Here is a 13906-nt window from a genome sequence, read left to right on the forward strand (position 1 = left end):
AACACTGCGCGCTATAAGTGGAAACCTACGGTATTGAAAATCACAAATTGTTTTATGACAAGAGGGCCAGAGGCCCATGGTTGCTTAACTGAGACTTCCGGGAACTTAACTGCTGTCAGCAATGTTTGAGATTTTTACCCGTCTGTAGATCTGCCGTGGAATCATATGGAATTCTATGGAAATCGTAAGATGGAATTCCGTGGAGTATTGGCACTAACTTTCCATCCGATTCCATGTAATCAATGAAAAAGTGAAAAAAAAAACAGAAGGGGGACTTGATATGGGATGGAATTCCATAAAATGCCGTGGAATTCCATAGAATTCCGTGGCATTCCATAGAATGCCGTGGAATTCCATAGAATGCCGTGGAATTCCATGGAACGCCGTGGAATTCCATGGAACGCCGTGGAATTCCATGGAACAGCGTGGAATTCCATGGAACGCCGTGGAATTCCATGGAATGCCGTGGAATTCCATAGAATGCCGTGGAATTCCATGAAAAGCTATGGAATTTAATAAAAAGCTGGAATAAAATAGAAATAAAAACAGATTATAGATCAAAGGCATTTTATTGATTTTGAAAAACAAATGTGAATGTAACTAAAGGTTTCATCATAGAAGTTAAGCAAGAACAAGATCTGGCATCAATCATTAACCACACACATGCAGTCACAGTACATATTCAAAAATGAGTGGGTTTACATTTTCATAAAGTACCAACTCTCTTAACCACAGGCATGCACGCACACATTCAAAAACACATCCATAAACATGCACGCATATACAGGTGAGAACAGAAAAACTTATAAAAGGCACAATATAAAACATAGAAGCAGAATTTTACATTTCTCTTATGACAAGTATACTTCCTTTCTCACATATGTTCATAAACACACACAATTACATGCACACACACATCACGCACAATTGTTCTAGAGTTTTTTCTCATAAATTTTAACATTCAACAACTGTTCCTTATTAATTCTAGAACACTTTCAGTACGATAACAGAAGTTCAGTTCCAGTTGATGTGTTCCAGTACAATTCTAGAAAAGTTCCGAAGGTTAACTTCAAATATTTAAGTCTGAAACCAACTTTCTAGAAAACAAATTCCCATGCAGACAGCCAGTATTCAAGTACTGAGCATAGTTAATAATAATACATAACAAATTAACAACTGTTGTAAATTTGTTATTTATTATACTATGCTCAGTACTGTTGAACACGGACTTAATTCAATTATCCAAGTTTCAAATTCCTAAATTAAAAAAAACAACAAATAAATTAAGACAAAAAACAAACACAAAATACAATTCACAAAATAAATAACTGGTCTTTTTTTTTACAAGAAGTTACCAAAATAAAACATGTCACCAGCCACAGACTGCCAGGCTTAACACAGAGGCTAAAAATGTTTGTCCAAGTCTTCCACTGCCATTTTCCTTTTCTTCTGAGAATATTGAACACCAGTCACTGCCTCCGGGTCCTTTTTGGTATGAGGTACATTGTATACTGCTCACATGTGCTCTACAGAATAAAAAATCATAAAAATGTCTAAAGCAAAGAGTTATTGACATTCAAACTATAACAAGAGATTGCAAAGCAATATGGTCCCCTACCTGTTAAACTTCACTATTTTAAGTTTGTTAAATATATTTGTTGCCATAGCAACCAGAATTCTTGCATTATAAACAACATGAAATGACGTGCAAAATGTCCTTATTGTCATCTGTTCATGTTTCAAGTTTCATGAAAAAATACTTAGAACTTTTAAAGTTATCCCAGGATCCAGAAAAGTGTAAATGACTTAGACTAATATATTGAATTCCAAAAAGACAAAATACTTTCAGGTGGTTAACATTAAATAACTTATCTAGCCCAGGGCATGACAATATTTACCATGAATTTGTAGCCCTGTAAGTCCTCTAGGTAAATGCGCTTAAAGAGCCGCTTTGCTGTTGGATTATTTCCCTGCCAAACTCTGCAGTATCTTCCATCAACTGGTCAATGGTAATTAAAGCACATAATGAAAATGTATAGGGAACGTAATTCATGAATTGTTTTAAATATTAAGTTGTTAAATGGTCTTTAGAAAGAGAACTAAAAACGAAGTGAATACATCGCAAAGCACTAAGCATAACTTAATTTGTTGGTATGATTAGTACAAATTTATTATTGCTATAATTAGAATGATGTGTAATTCTATTGGTATGAAAATGCACACTCAGATACCTAAAAACCAATTCCATTGGTTTAATTTTTTATTTACAAGCAAATACGTTGAATTGATATCCCCCGCCAATATGCTTCTGGACACATAAGTATTATATTTGACACTCAAACAAGCATTTTTTAAAGAAACAAAGGGCCATAACGCCGTTTTTAACAGATGGTGTACAATTCCATTTGGCGTGCATTATCCTCTTATCCATATATATACTCGAACCAGGTTTCAATGAAATCCGCCAAAGCACTTCCAGGATATGGCCTTGGACACACAAAAAGCATTTTTTAAAGATACAAAGGGCCATAACTCTGTTATTAACTTATGGTGTACAATGCCATTTGGCATGCATCATCCTCTTATCCATATACATACTCATACCAAGTTTCAGTGAAATCTGCCAAAGCACTTCCAAGATATGACTACGGACGGATGGAAAGACGGACAGACGGAAGGATGGAAGGACGAACAGACAACGCCAAAATAATATCCCTCCGCCTATGGCGGGGGATAATAATAAACATTAACACCATTAATGAGCATTGAGTGCTCAACATGCACAGTAAAAAACTTCCTTAGCCTGCAGTTCCATAACCTTGCATGAGAAAATTCCGATACTACATTCAATGTTATTAATTTCTCCACATAGGTCTTATTACTTCCTTTTTCAACCTGCAAACTCCACTAAGTGAAAATTTGGGTGACAGCTGCTTTTAAACTAATATTTGCCATACTAAAACCTCAAATATCACATAAAAAGGTCTACAATAATGTCATATGAAGATTAAATTTAAAGGAATATTTAGAAATAATAAAAATCACAAACCTTCAGTTGTTGTTCTATTTCTAGACAGACTGCTCAAACACTGTATGCATCACTCTTTAGCAATATTTCATGTCACTTTCCAAATGATATAAATACATAAGTATTTTAAGAAAGTGTTTTAAATGGAAAAACTAATGAACTCTTCTGTTTGTTAAATGTCTTTAACTTTATTTTAACAAGTTAAACCAGTACATTGTCCACCATGTTTCATGTTTCAATCTAACAGGTAAACTTTCTGTATTTGAATTCAGCCAATTAGAAAAGGCTGTTATATCTTATAACCAATAGATTTGCAGCAAACATACCCAACATCTGATGTACAACACATGCTTGGCTTATCAGATAGATTGTTATTTGACAACCTGGACTGGCTGAGTTTGATATTGAGAAAAAACAGTGTGTATACCACTTGGACAGGGTTAAGGAATTTAAACTTGTAGAAATTGCTTTGAAAGTAACAACTACTCCTACTTCTGCAGAACTACTACTTTAATTACTACAGCATCAACAACACCACCAACAACAACAACAGCAACAATAACAGCAGCAACAGCAGCAACAACAACAGCAGCAACAACAACAGCAGCAACAGCAGCAGCAACAACTGCTACTACAGCATCAACTGCTACTACTGCTACTTCTATTGCTACTACTATTGCTACAGAAACTGTTAATGCTACTACTTCTACTACTACTACTACCACCACAACCTCTACTGATATAAAAAACACTACTGCTACTACATCAATTACTACAACAACAACACCTACTACAACAACAACAACTACTACTACTAATACAGCTACTACATCTACAACTACTACTACTACTGCTGCTGCTGCTGTTGCTACTATGAAGTCTATTTGGCTATTTGTAAGTGTAAGGTGTTCTATATGTGTTCTTATTCCCCATAAGAAATTTTGTAGAACTAACTGGTTCTTAAAGCGTTCTAGATGTGTTCTAGAACTACATTTTAAAACATTTTTAGAAATTTTTGACCATATTTTGTCCTTGAAATGTTCTAAAAAGGTTCTTGAAATTATTGGAACAGTTTCAGTCCTAAGCCATTTTCCACAAATATTCTGGATTTATTCTAAAAAAACTGTTTTGGAACAATTCCAGAACATACGTTTTAGAACACAAATATGGAACAGTTCCATAACTGTTCCAATTTCTAGAACAAATTTATAATTATCTTTATTGCATTTTCTTTTAAATACAAAATACATGATGCAAATAAATTCATACATGTATTAAACTACAAATACATTTCAGACAACCAGCGAAATTTTTCTAAGTTATTTTCCATTGATTTTCATCCAAGAAAATGTATAAGTTATTTTCCATAACGATTTCCGTTGAAAAAAATGGCTAAGTCCAACTTTCCATGGTGTTTTCCATACATTCCGTGGAAATGCATGGAATTTTAGTCAAGATTCCGTGGAATTCCATAACAGCTTCAGATGGAAAATTGGCAAGTGGATGGAATTCCATCAAATTCCATGGATTTCCATCGATTTCCGTAGAATTCCATAATATTTTCTATGGAATTCCATAGAAAAGTGCTGATGATTATGGCAGATCTACAGACGGGTAAGACCTATGGTTTTGCCATAGCCATAATATAGAAAACTGCCCAGCCCCCTTAAGTGGCCATGTTTTCAACAGATGAGAACCATTTTCAAACTCATCCCAGATATCATTAGAACAAATGTTCTGACAAAGTTTCATGAAGATTGGAAAAAATATATGACTTCTAGAGTGGGAAAAATATATGACTTCTAGAGTGTTAACAAAGTTTTACTTAAGCCATATAAGGAAAAATGCCCACCCCCTGGTGGCCATATTTTTTTATGAACCACAACCATTGTCAAACTCAGCCAAGCTATCATTAGAACAAATGTTCTGACCAAGTTTCATAAAGATTGGACCATAAATGTGAATTCTATAGAGTTAACAAGGTTTTACTATAGCCATATAAGGAAAAATGCCCTGCACCCTGGCGGCCATGCTTTTCAACGGACGGGAACCATTTTGAAACTCAGCCCAGAAATCATGAGAGAAAATGTTTTGACCAAGTTTCATGAAGATTGAACTAAAATGTGACTTATAGAGTGCTAACAAGGTTTTGCTATCGCCATATAAGGAAAAATGCCCCTCCCCCCTTATTACCCGTCTGTAGATCTGCCGTGGAATCATATGGAATTCTATGGAAATCGTAAGATGGAATTCCGTGGAGTATTGGCACTAACTTTCCATCCGATTCCATGCAATCAATGGAAAAGTGAAAAAAAAACAGAAGGGGGACTTGATATGGGATGGAATTCCATAGAATTCCGTGGCATTCCATATAATGCCGTGGAATTCCATAGAATGCCATGAAATTCCATAGAATGCCGTGGAATTCCATAGAATGCCGTGGAATTCCATGGAACGCCGTGGAATTCCATGGAACGCCGTGGAATTCCATGGAACGCCATGAAATTCCATAGAATGCCGTGGAATTCCATAGAATGCCGTGGAATTCCATGGAACGCCGTGGAATTCCATGGAACGCCGTGGAATTCCATGGAACGCCGTGGAATTCCATGGAACGCCGTGGAATTCCATGGAATGCCGTGGAATTCCATAGAATGCTGTGGAATTCCATAGAATGCCGTGGAATTCCATGAAAAGCTATGGAATTTAATAAAAAGCTGGAATAAAATAGAAATAAAAACAGATTATAGATCAAAGGCATTTTATTGATTTTGAAAAACAAATGTGAATGTAACTAAAGGTTTCATCATAGAAGTTAAGCAAGAACAAGATCTGGCATCAATCATTAACCACACACATGCAGTCACAGTACATATTCAACAAGAGCACCGCCTTGCGGGTGCAGACCGCTCATCTATTTTCTTTTTAAAGGTGAAGGGACTCTCATTTTCAATCACAAAGGAGGGAGGAGTGGAGTGAAGAGGGGTGTATAGTGTGGGGTTGTGGACATTTATTACATTATCTTCCAAAAAAGCGAAAAAAAAAAAAAAAAAAAAAAAATCGGGAAGGGGGGGGTATAGTGTGAGGGTGTGGTGATAATTTGTGAGATGATCTTAAAAAAAAAAAAAAAAAAAAAAAAAAATCAAAAAAAAAATTTTGGGGGGGGGGTGGGGGGGGGTGGGGTGGGGGTATAGTGTGAGGGTGTGGTGGTCATTTGTGAGATGATCTTATAAAAAAAAAAAAAAAAAAAAAAAAAAAATTAGGGGGGGGGGGAGGGGGGGGAGGGGGGGGGAGGGCACGGGGGATGGTTTGGGTGAAGTCTATTGTGGTATGTCAGGTAAGAGTAGTTTCATCAAAGTATCAATCAAATCTAATCATAAATAAAGAAGTTATGGCAATTTTAGCAAAATTTAATAATTTGACCTTGAGAGTCAAGGTCATTCAAAGGTCAAAGTAAAATTCAAGTTGCCAGGTACAGTAACCTCATGATAGCATGTAAGTATTTGAAGTTTGAAAGCAATAGCCTTGATACTTCGAGTGGATCGAAACACAAAATTTAACCATATATTAAAAGTTACTAAGTCAAAAAAGGGCCATAATTCCGTAACAATGACAACCAGAGTTATGCAACTTGTCCTTTTACTGTACCCTTATGATAGTTTGTGAGTGTTCCAAGTATGAAAGCAATATCTATGATACTTTAGGGGTAAAGTGACCAAAACATAAATCTTAACCAAATTTTCAATTTTCTAAGTATAAAGGGCCCATAATTCCGTCCAAATGCCAGTCAGAGTTACATAACTTTGCCTGCACCGTCCCCTTATGATAGTTCATAAATCTTGCAAGTATGAAAGCAATAGCTTTGATACTGTAGGAATAAAGTGGACCTAAACACAAAACTTAATCAAATTTTCAATTTTCTAAGTATAAAAAGGGCACATAATTCTGTCAAAATGCCAGTCAGAGTTACATTACTTTGCCTGCACAGTCCCCTTATGATAGTTAGTAAGTGTTGCAAGTATGAAAGCAATAGCTTTGATGCTTAAGGAATAAAATGGACCTAAACACAAAACTTAACCAAAATTGTCAATTTTCTAAGTATAAAAAGGGCACATAATTCTGTCAAAATGCATGCCAGAGTTATCTAACTTTGCCTGCCCAGTCCCCTCATGATAGTAAGTAAGTGTACCAAGTTTGAATGCAATAGCATTGATACTTACTGAGAAAAGTGGAACTAAACGCAAAACTTAACCAAAATTTGCAATTTTTTAAGTATAAAAAGGGCACATAATTCTGTCAAAATGCACGCCAGAGTTATCTAACTTTGCCTGCCTAGTCCCCTCATGATAGTAAGTAAGTGTACCAAGTTTGAATGCAATAGCATTGATACTTTCTGAGAAAAGTGGACCTAAACGCAAAACTTAACCGGACGCCGACGCCAACGCCAACGCCAACGCCAACGCCAACGCCGACGCCGACGCCAAGGTGATGACAATAGCTCATAATTTTTTTTCAAAAAATAGATGAGCTAAAAATGAGTGGTTTTACATTTTTATAAAGTACCAACTCTCTTAACCACAGGCATGCATGCACACATTCAAAAACACATCCATAAACATGCACGCATATACAGGTGAGAACAGAAAAACTTATAAAAGGCACAATATAAAACATAGAAGTAGAATTTTACATTTCTCTTATGACAAGTATACTTCCTTTCTCACATATGTTCATAAACACACACAATTACATGCACACACACATCACACACAATTGTTCTATAGTTTTTTCTCAGAAATTTTAACGTTCAACAACTGTTCCTTATTAATTCTAGAACACTTTCAGTACGATAACAGAAGTTCAGTTCTAGTTGATGTGTTCCAGTACAATTCTAGAAAAGTTCCGAAGGTTAACTTAAAATATTTAAGTCTGAAACCAACTTTCTAGAAAACAAATTCCCATGCAGACAGCCAGTATTCAAGTACTGAGCATAGTTAATAATAATACATAACAAATTAACAACTGTTGTAAATTTGTTATTTATAATACTATGCTCAGTACTGTTGAACACGGACTTAATTCAATTATCCAAGTTTCAAATTCCTAAATTAAAAAAAACAACAAATAAATTAAGACAAAAAACAAACACAAAATACAATTCACAAAATAAATAACTGGTCTTTTTTTTACAAGAAGTAACCAAAATAAAACATGTCACCAGCCACAGACTGCCAGGCTTAACACAGAGGCTAAAAATGTTTGTCCAAGTCTTCCACTGCCATTTTCCTTTTCTTCTGAGAATATTGAACACCAGTCACTGCCTCCGGGTCCTTTTTGGTATGAGGTACATTGTATACTGCTCACATGTGCTCTACAGAATAAAAAATCATAAACATGTCTAAAGCAAAGAGTTATTTACATTCAAACTATAACAAGAGATTGCAAAGCAATATGGTCCCCTACCTGTTAAACTTCACTATTTTAAGTTTGTTAAATATATTTGTTGCCATAGCAACCAGAATTCTTGCATTATAAACAACATGAAATGATGTGCAAAATGTCCTTATTGTCATCTGTTCATGTTTCAAGTTTCATGAAAAAATACTTAGAACATTTAAAGTTATCCCAGGATCCAGAAAAGTGTAAATGACTTGGACTAATATATTGAATTCCAAAAAGACAAAATACTTTCAGGTGGTTAACATTAAATAACTTATCTAGCCCAGGGCATGACAATATTTACCATGAATTTGTAGCCCTGTAAGTCCTCTAGGTAAATGCGCTTAAAGAGCCGCTTTGCTGTTGGATTATTTCCCTGCCAAACTCTGCAGTATCTTCCATCAACTGGTCAATGGTAATAAAAGCACATAATGAAAATGTATAGGGAACGTAATTCATGAATTGTTTTAAATATTAAGTTGTTAAATGGTCTTTAGAAAGAGAACTAAAAACGAAGTGAATACATCGCAAAGCACTAAGCATAACTTAATTTGTTGGTATGATTAGTACAAATTTATTATTGCTATAATTAGAATGATGTGTAATTCTATTGGTATGAAAATGCACACTCAGATACCTAAAAACCGATTCCATTGGTTTAATTTTTTATTTACAAGCAAATACGTTGAATTGATATCCCCCGCCAACATGCTTCTGGACACATAAGTATTATATTTGACACTCAAACAAGCATTTTTTAAAGATACAAAGGGCCATAACGCCGTTTTTAACAGATGGTGTACAATTCCATTTGGCGTGCATCATCCTCTTATCCATATATATACTCGAACCAGGTTTCAATGAAATCCGCCAAAGCACTTCCATGATATGGCCTTGGACACACAAAAAGCATTTTTTCAAGATACAAAGGGCCATAACTCTGTTATTAACTTATGGTGTACAATGCCATTTGGCATGCATCATCCTCTTATCCATATACATACTCATACCAAGTTTCAGTGAAATCTGCCAAAGCACTTCCAAGATATGACTACGGACGGATGGAAAGACGGACAGACGGAAGGATGGAAGGACGAACAGACAACGCCAAAATAATATCCCTCCGCCTATGGCGGGGGATAATAATAAACATTAACACCATTAATGAGCATTGAGTGCTCAACATGCACAGTAAAAAACTTCCTTAGCCTGCAGTTCCATAACCTTGCATGAGAAAATTCCGATACTACATTCAATGTTATTAATTTCTCCACATAGGTCTTATTACTTCCTTTTTCAACCTGCAAACTCCACTAAGTGAAAATTTGGGTGACAGCTGCTTTTAAACTAATATTTGCCATACTAAAACCTCAAATATCACATAAAAAGGTCTACAATAATGTCATAAGAAGATTAAATTTAAAGGAATATTTAGAAATAATAAAAATCACAAACCTTCAGTTGTTGTTCTATTCCTAGACAGACTGCTCAAACACTGTATGCATCACTCTTTAGCAATATTTCATGTCACTTTCCAAATGATATAAATACATAAGTATTTTAAGAAAGTGTTTTTAATGGAAAAACTAATGAACTCTTCTGTTTGTTAAATGTCTTTAACTTTATTTTAACAAGTTAAACCAGTACATTGTCCACCATGTTTCATGTTTCAATCTAACAGGTAAACTTTTTGTATTTGAATTCAGCCAATTAGAAAAGGCTGTTATATCTTATAGCCAATAGATTTGCAGCAAACATACCCAACATCTGATGTACAACACATGCTTGGCTTATCAGATAGATTGTTATTTGACAACCTGGACTGGCTGAGTTTGATATTGAGAAAAAACAGTGTGTATACCACTTGGACAGGGTTAAGGAATTTAAACTTGTAGAAATTGCTTTGAAAGTAACAACTACTCCTACTTCTGCAGAACTACTACTTTAATTACTACAGCATCAACAACACCACCAACAACAACAACAGCAACAATAACAGCAGCAACAGCAGCAACAACAACAGCAGCAACAACAACAGCAGCAGCAACAACTGCTACTACAGCAACAACTGCTACTACTGCTACTTCTATTGCTACTACTATTGCTACAGAAACTGTTAATGCTACTACTTCTACTACTACTACTACCACCACAACCTCTACTGATATAAAAAACACTACTGCTACTACATCAATTACTACAACAACAACACCTACTACAACAACAACAACTACTACTACTAATACAGCTACTACATCTACAACTACTACTACTACTGCTGCTGCTGCTGTTGCTACTATGAAGTCTATTTGGCTATTTGTAAGTGTAAGGTGTTCTATATGTGTTCTTATTCCCCATAAGAAATTTTGTAGAACTTACTGGTTCTTAAAGCGTTCTAGATGTGTTCTAGAACTACATTTTAAAACATTTTTAGAAATGTTTGACCATATTTTGTCCTTGAAATGTTCTAAAATGGTTCTTGAAATTATTGGAACAGTTTCAGTCCTAAGCCATTTTCCACGAATATTCTGGATTTATTCTAAAAAAACTGTTTTGGAACAATTCCAGAACATACGTTTTAGAACACAAATATGGAACAGTTCCAGAACTGTTCCAATTTCTAGAACAAATTTATAATTATCTTTATTGCATTTTCTTTTAAATACAAAATACATGATGCAAATACATTCATACATGTATTAAACTACAAATACATTTCAGACAACCAGCGAAAATTTTCTAAGTTATTTTCCATTGATTTCCATCCAAGAAAATGTATAAATTATTTTCCATAACGATTTCCGTTGAAAAAAATGGCTAAGTCCAACTTTCCATGGTGTTTTCCATACATTCCGTGGAAATGCATGGAATTTTAGTCAAGATTCCGTGGAATTCCATAACAGCTTCAGATGGAAAATTGGCAAGTGGATGGAATTCCATCAAATTCCATGGATTTCCATCGATTTCCGTAGAATTCCATAATATTTTCTATGGAATTCCATAGAAAAGTGCTGATGACTATGGCAGATCTACAGACGGGATTGTGGCAATATGTTTTGACAAACCATAACCATTTTTAAACTCAGCCAAGCTAATTTCAGAACAAATGTTATGACCAAGTTCCATAAAGATTTGAACATAAAAGTGACTTATAGAAGGTTAATAAGGTTTTACTTTAGCCAAATAAGGAAAAATGCCTAGCCCCCTGGCGGCCATGTTTTTCAATGTACAGGACCCAATTTGGAACTCAGCCCAGATATTATTGGAAAAAATGTTCTGACCAAGTTTCATGAAGATTGGACTAAAAATTTGACTTCTTGGGTGCTAAAAAAGTTTTACTATAACCATACAAGGAAAAATGCTCTGCCCCCTAGCGGCCATAGTTTTCGACAATCCATATTAACCATTTTTTTAACTCAGCCGAGCTATCATGAGAATATTTTTAGCCAAATAGTGAAAAATGTCCCTCCCCCTGGTGGCCATGTTTTTCAACAGACCGGAACCATCTTCGAAATCAACCACGATATCATTAGAACAAATGTTAATTCTGACCAAGTTTCATGAAGATTTGACTATAAATATGACTTCTAGAGTGTTAAAAAGGTTTTACTATAGCCATATAAGGAAAAAAGCCCCGTCCCCTGGAGGCCATGTTTTTCAACCAACCCGAACCTCCCTCCAACTCAGCTGAGATATCATTAGAACAATTGTTCTGTCCAAGTTTCATTAAGATTGGACTAAAACTAAGAATTTTAGAGTGTTAACAAGGTTTTACTATAGCCAATATATATAATTATACATATACATGTATGTCAGGTAAGAGTTGTTTTGTCGAATCTAATCATAAACAAGGGCTGTTTGTAAAACATGCATGCCCCCCATATGGGCTCTCCGTTGTAGTGACAGCCATTGTGTGAGTATGTTTTTGTCACTGTGACCTTGACCTTTGACCTAGTGACCTGAAAATCAATAGGGGTCATCTGCCAGTCATGATCAATGTACCTATGAAGTTTCATGATCCTAGTCATAAGCGTTCTTGAGTTATCATCCGAAAACCATTTGACTATTTCGGGTCACCGTGACCTTGACCTTTGACCTAGTGACCTGAAAATCAATAAGGGTCATCTGCGAGTCATGATCAATCTACCTATCAAGTTTCATGATCCTAGGAATAAGCTTTCTTGAGTTATCATCCGGAAACCATTTTACTATTACGGGTCATCGTGAACTTGACCTTTGACCTAGTGACCTCAAAACCGATAGGGGTCATCTGCGAGTCATGATCAATGTATCTATGAAGTTTCATGATTGTAGCCATAAGCGTTCTTGAGTTATCATCCGGAAACCATTTTACTATTTCGGGTCACCATGACCTTGACCTTTAACCTAGTGACCTCGAAATCAATAGGGGTCATCTGCGAGTCATGATCAATGTACCTATGAAGTTTCATGATCTTAGCCATTAGCGTTCTTGAGTAATCATCCAGAAACCATTTGACTATTTCAGGTCACTGTGACCTTGACCTTTGATATAGTGACCTGAAAATCAATAGGGGTCAACTGCGAGTCATGATCAATCTACCTATCAAGTTTCATGATCCTAGGCATAAGTGTTCTTGAGTTATCATCCGGTAACCATTTTACTATTTCGGGTCACCGTGACCTTGACCTTTGACCTAGTGACCTGACAATCAATAGGGGTCATCTGCCAGCCATTATCAATCTACCTACGAAGTTTCATGATCCTAGGCATAAGCTTTCTTGAGTTATCATCCGGAAACCATTTTACTATTTCGGGTCACTGTGACCTTGACCTTTGACCTAGTGACCTGAAAATCAATAGGGGTCATCTGCGAGTCATGATCAATCTACTTATCAAGTTTCATGATCCTAGGCCTAAGCGTTCTTGAGTTATCATCAGGAAACCATTTTACTATTTCGGGTCACTGTGACCTTGACCTTTGACCTAGTGACCTGAAAATCAATAGGGTCATCTGCGAGTCATGATCAATCTACCTATCAAGTTTCATGATCCTAGGCCTAAGCGTTCTTGAGTTATCATCCGGAAACCATTTTACTATTTCGGGTCACCGTGACCTTGACCTAGTGACCTAGTGACCTCAAAATCAATAGGGGTCATCTGCGAGTCATGATCAATGTACCTATGAAGTTTCATAATCCTAGGCCCAAGTGTTCTTGAGTTATCATCTGGAAACCACCTGGTGGACGGACCGACGGACAGACCGACAGACAGACCGACATGTGCAGGCAATATACCCCCTCTTCTTCAAAGGGGGGCATAATAAAGAAGCTATGGCAATTTTAGCAAAATTTAATAATTTGACCTTGAGAGTCAAGGTCATTCAAAGGTCAAGGTAAAATTCAACTTGCCAGGTACAGTACCCTCATGATAGCATGAAAGTATGTGAAGTTTAAAAG

General features: G+C 35.9%; 2 long non-coding RNA genes across 2 annotated transcripts; both read right to left on the reverse strand.

Annotated features, from left to right (window-relative positions):
- Window positions 1–1005: 1005 nt before the first annotated feature.
- Window positions 1006–3086, reverse strand: LOC127839019 (uncharacterized). Its single transcript, XR_008030112.1, has 3 exons — window positions 3050–3086; window positions 1899–1999; window positions 1006–1526 (listed from the first exon to the last, which is right to left on the reverse strand). It is a non-coding gene; the product is annotated as an uncharacterized LOC127839019 (long non-coding RNA).
- Window positions 3087–6336: 3250 nt separating this feature from the next.
- LOC127839015 (uncharacterized) lies at window positions 6337–10146 on the reverse strand. The gene is made up of 3 exons (XR_008030105.1): window positions 9923–10146; window positions 8772–8872; window positions 6337–8399 (listed from the first exon to the last, which is right to left on the reverse strand). It is a non-coding gene; the product is annotated as an uncharacterized LOC127839015 (long non-coding RNA).
- Between the last annotated feature and the right edge of the window lie 3760 nt (window positions 10147–13906).

The sequence above is a fragment of the Dreissena polymorpha genome, chromosome 7, assembly GCF_020536995.1.
Source record: "Dreissena polymorpha isolate Duluth1 chromosome 7, UMN_Dpol_1.0, whole genome shotgun sequence".
Taxonomy (NCBI): Eukaryota; Metazoa; Mollusca; class Bivalvia; order Myida; family Dreissenidae; genus Dreissena; species Dreissena polymorpha.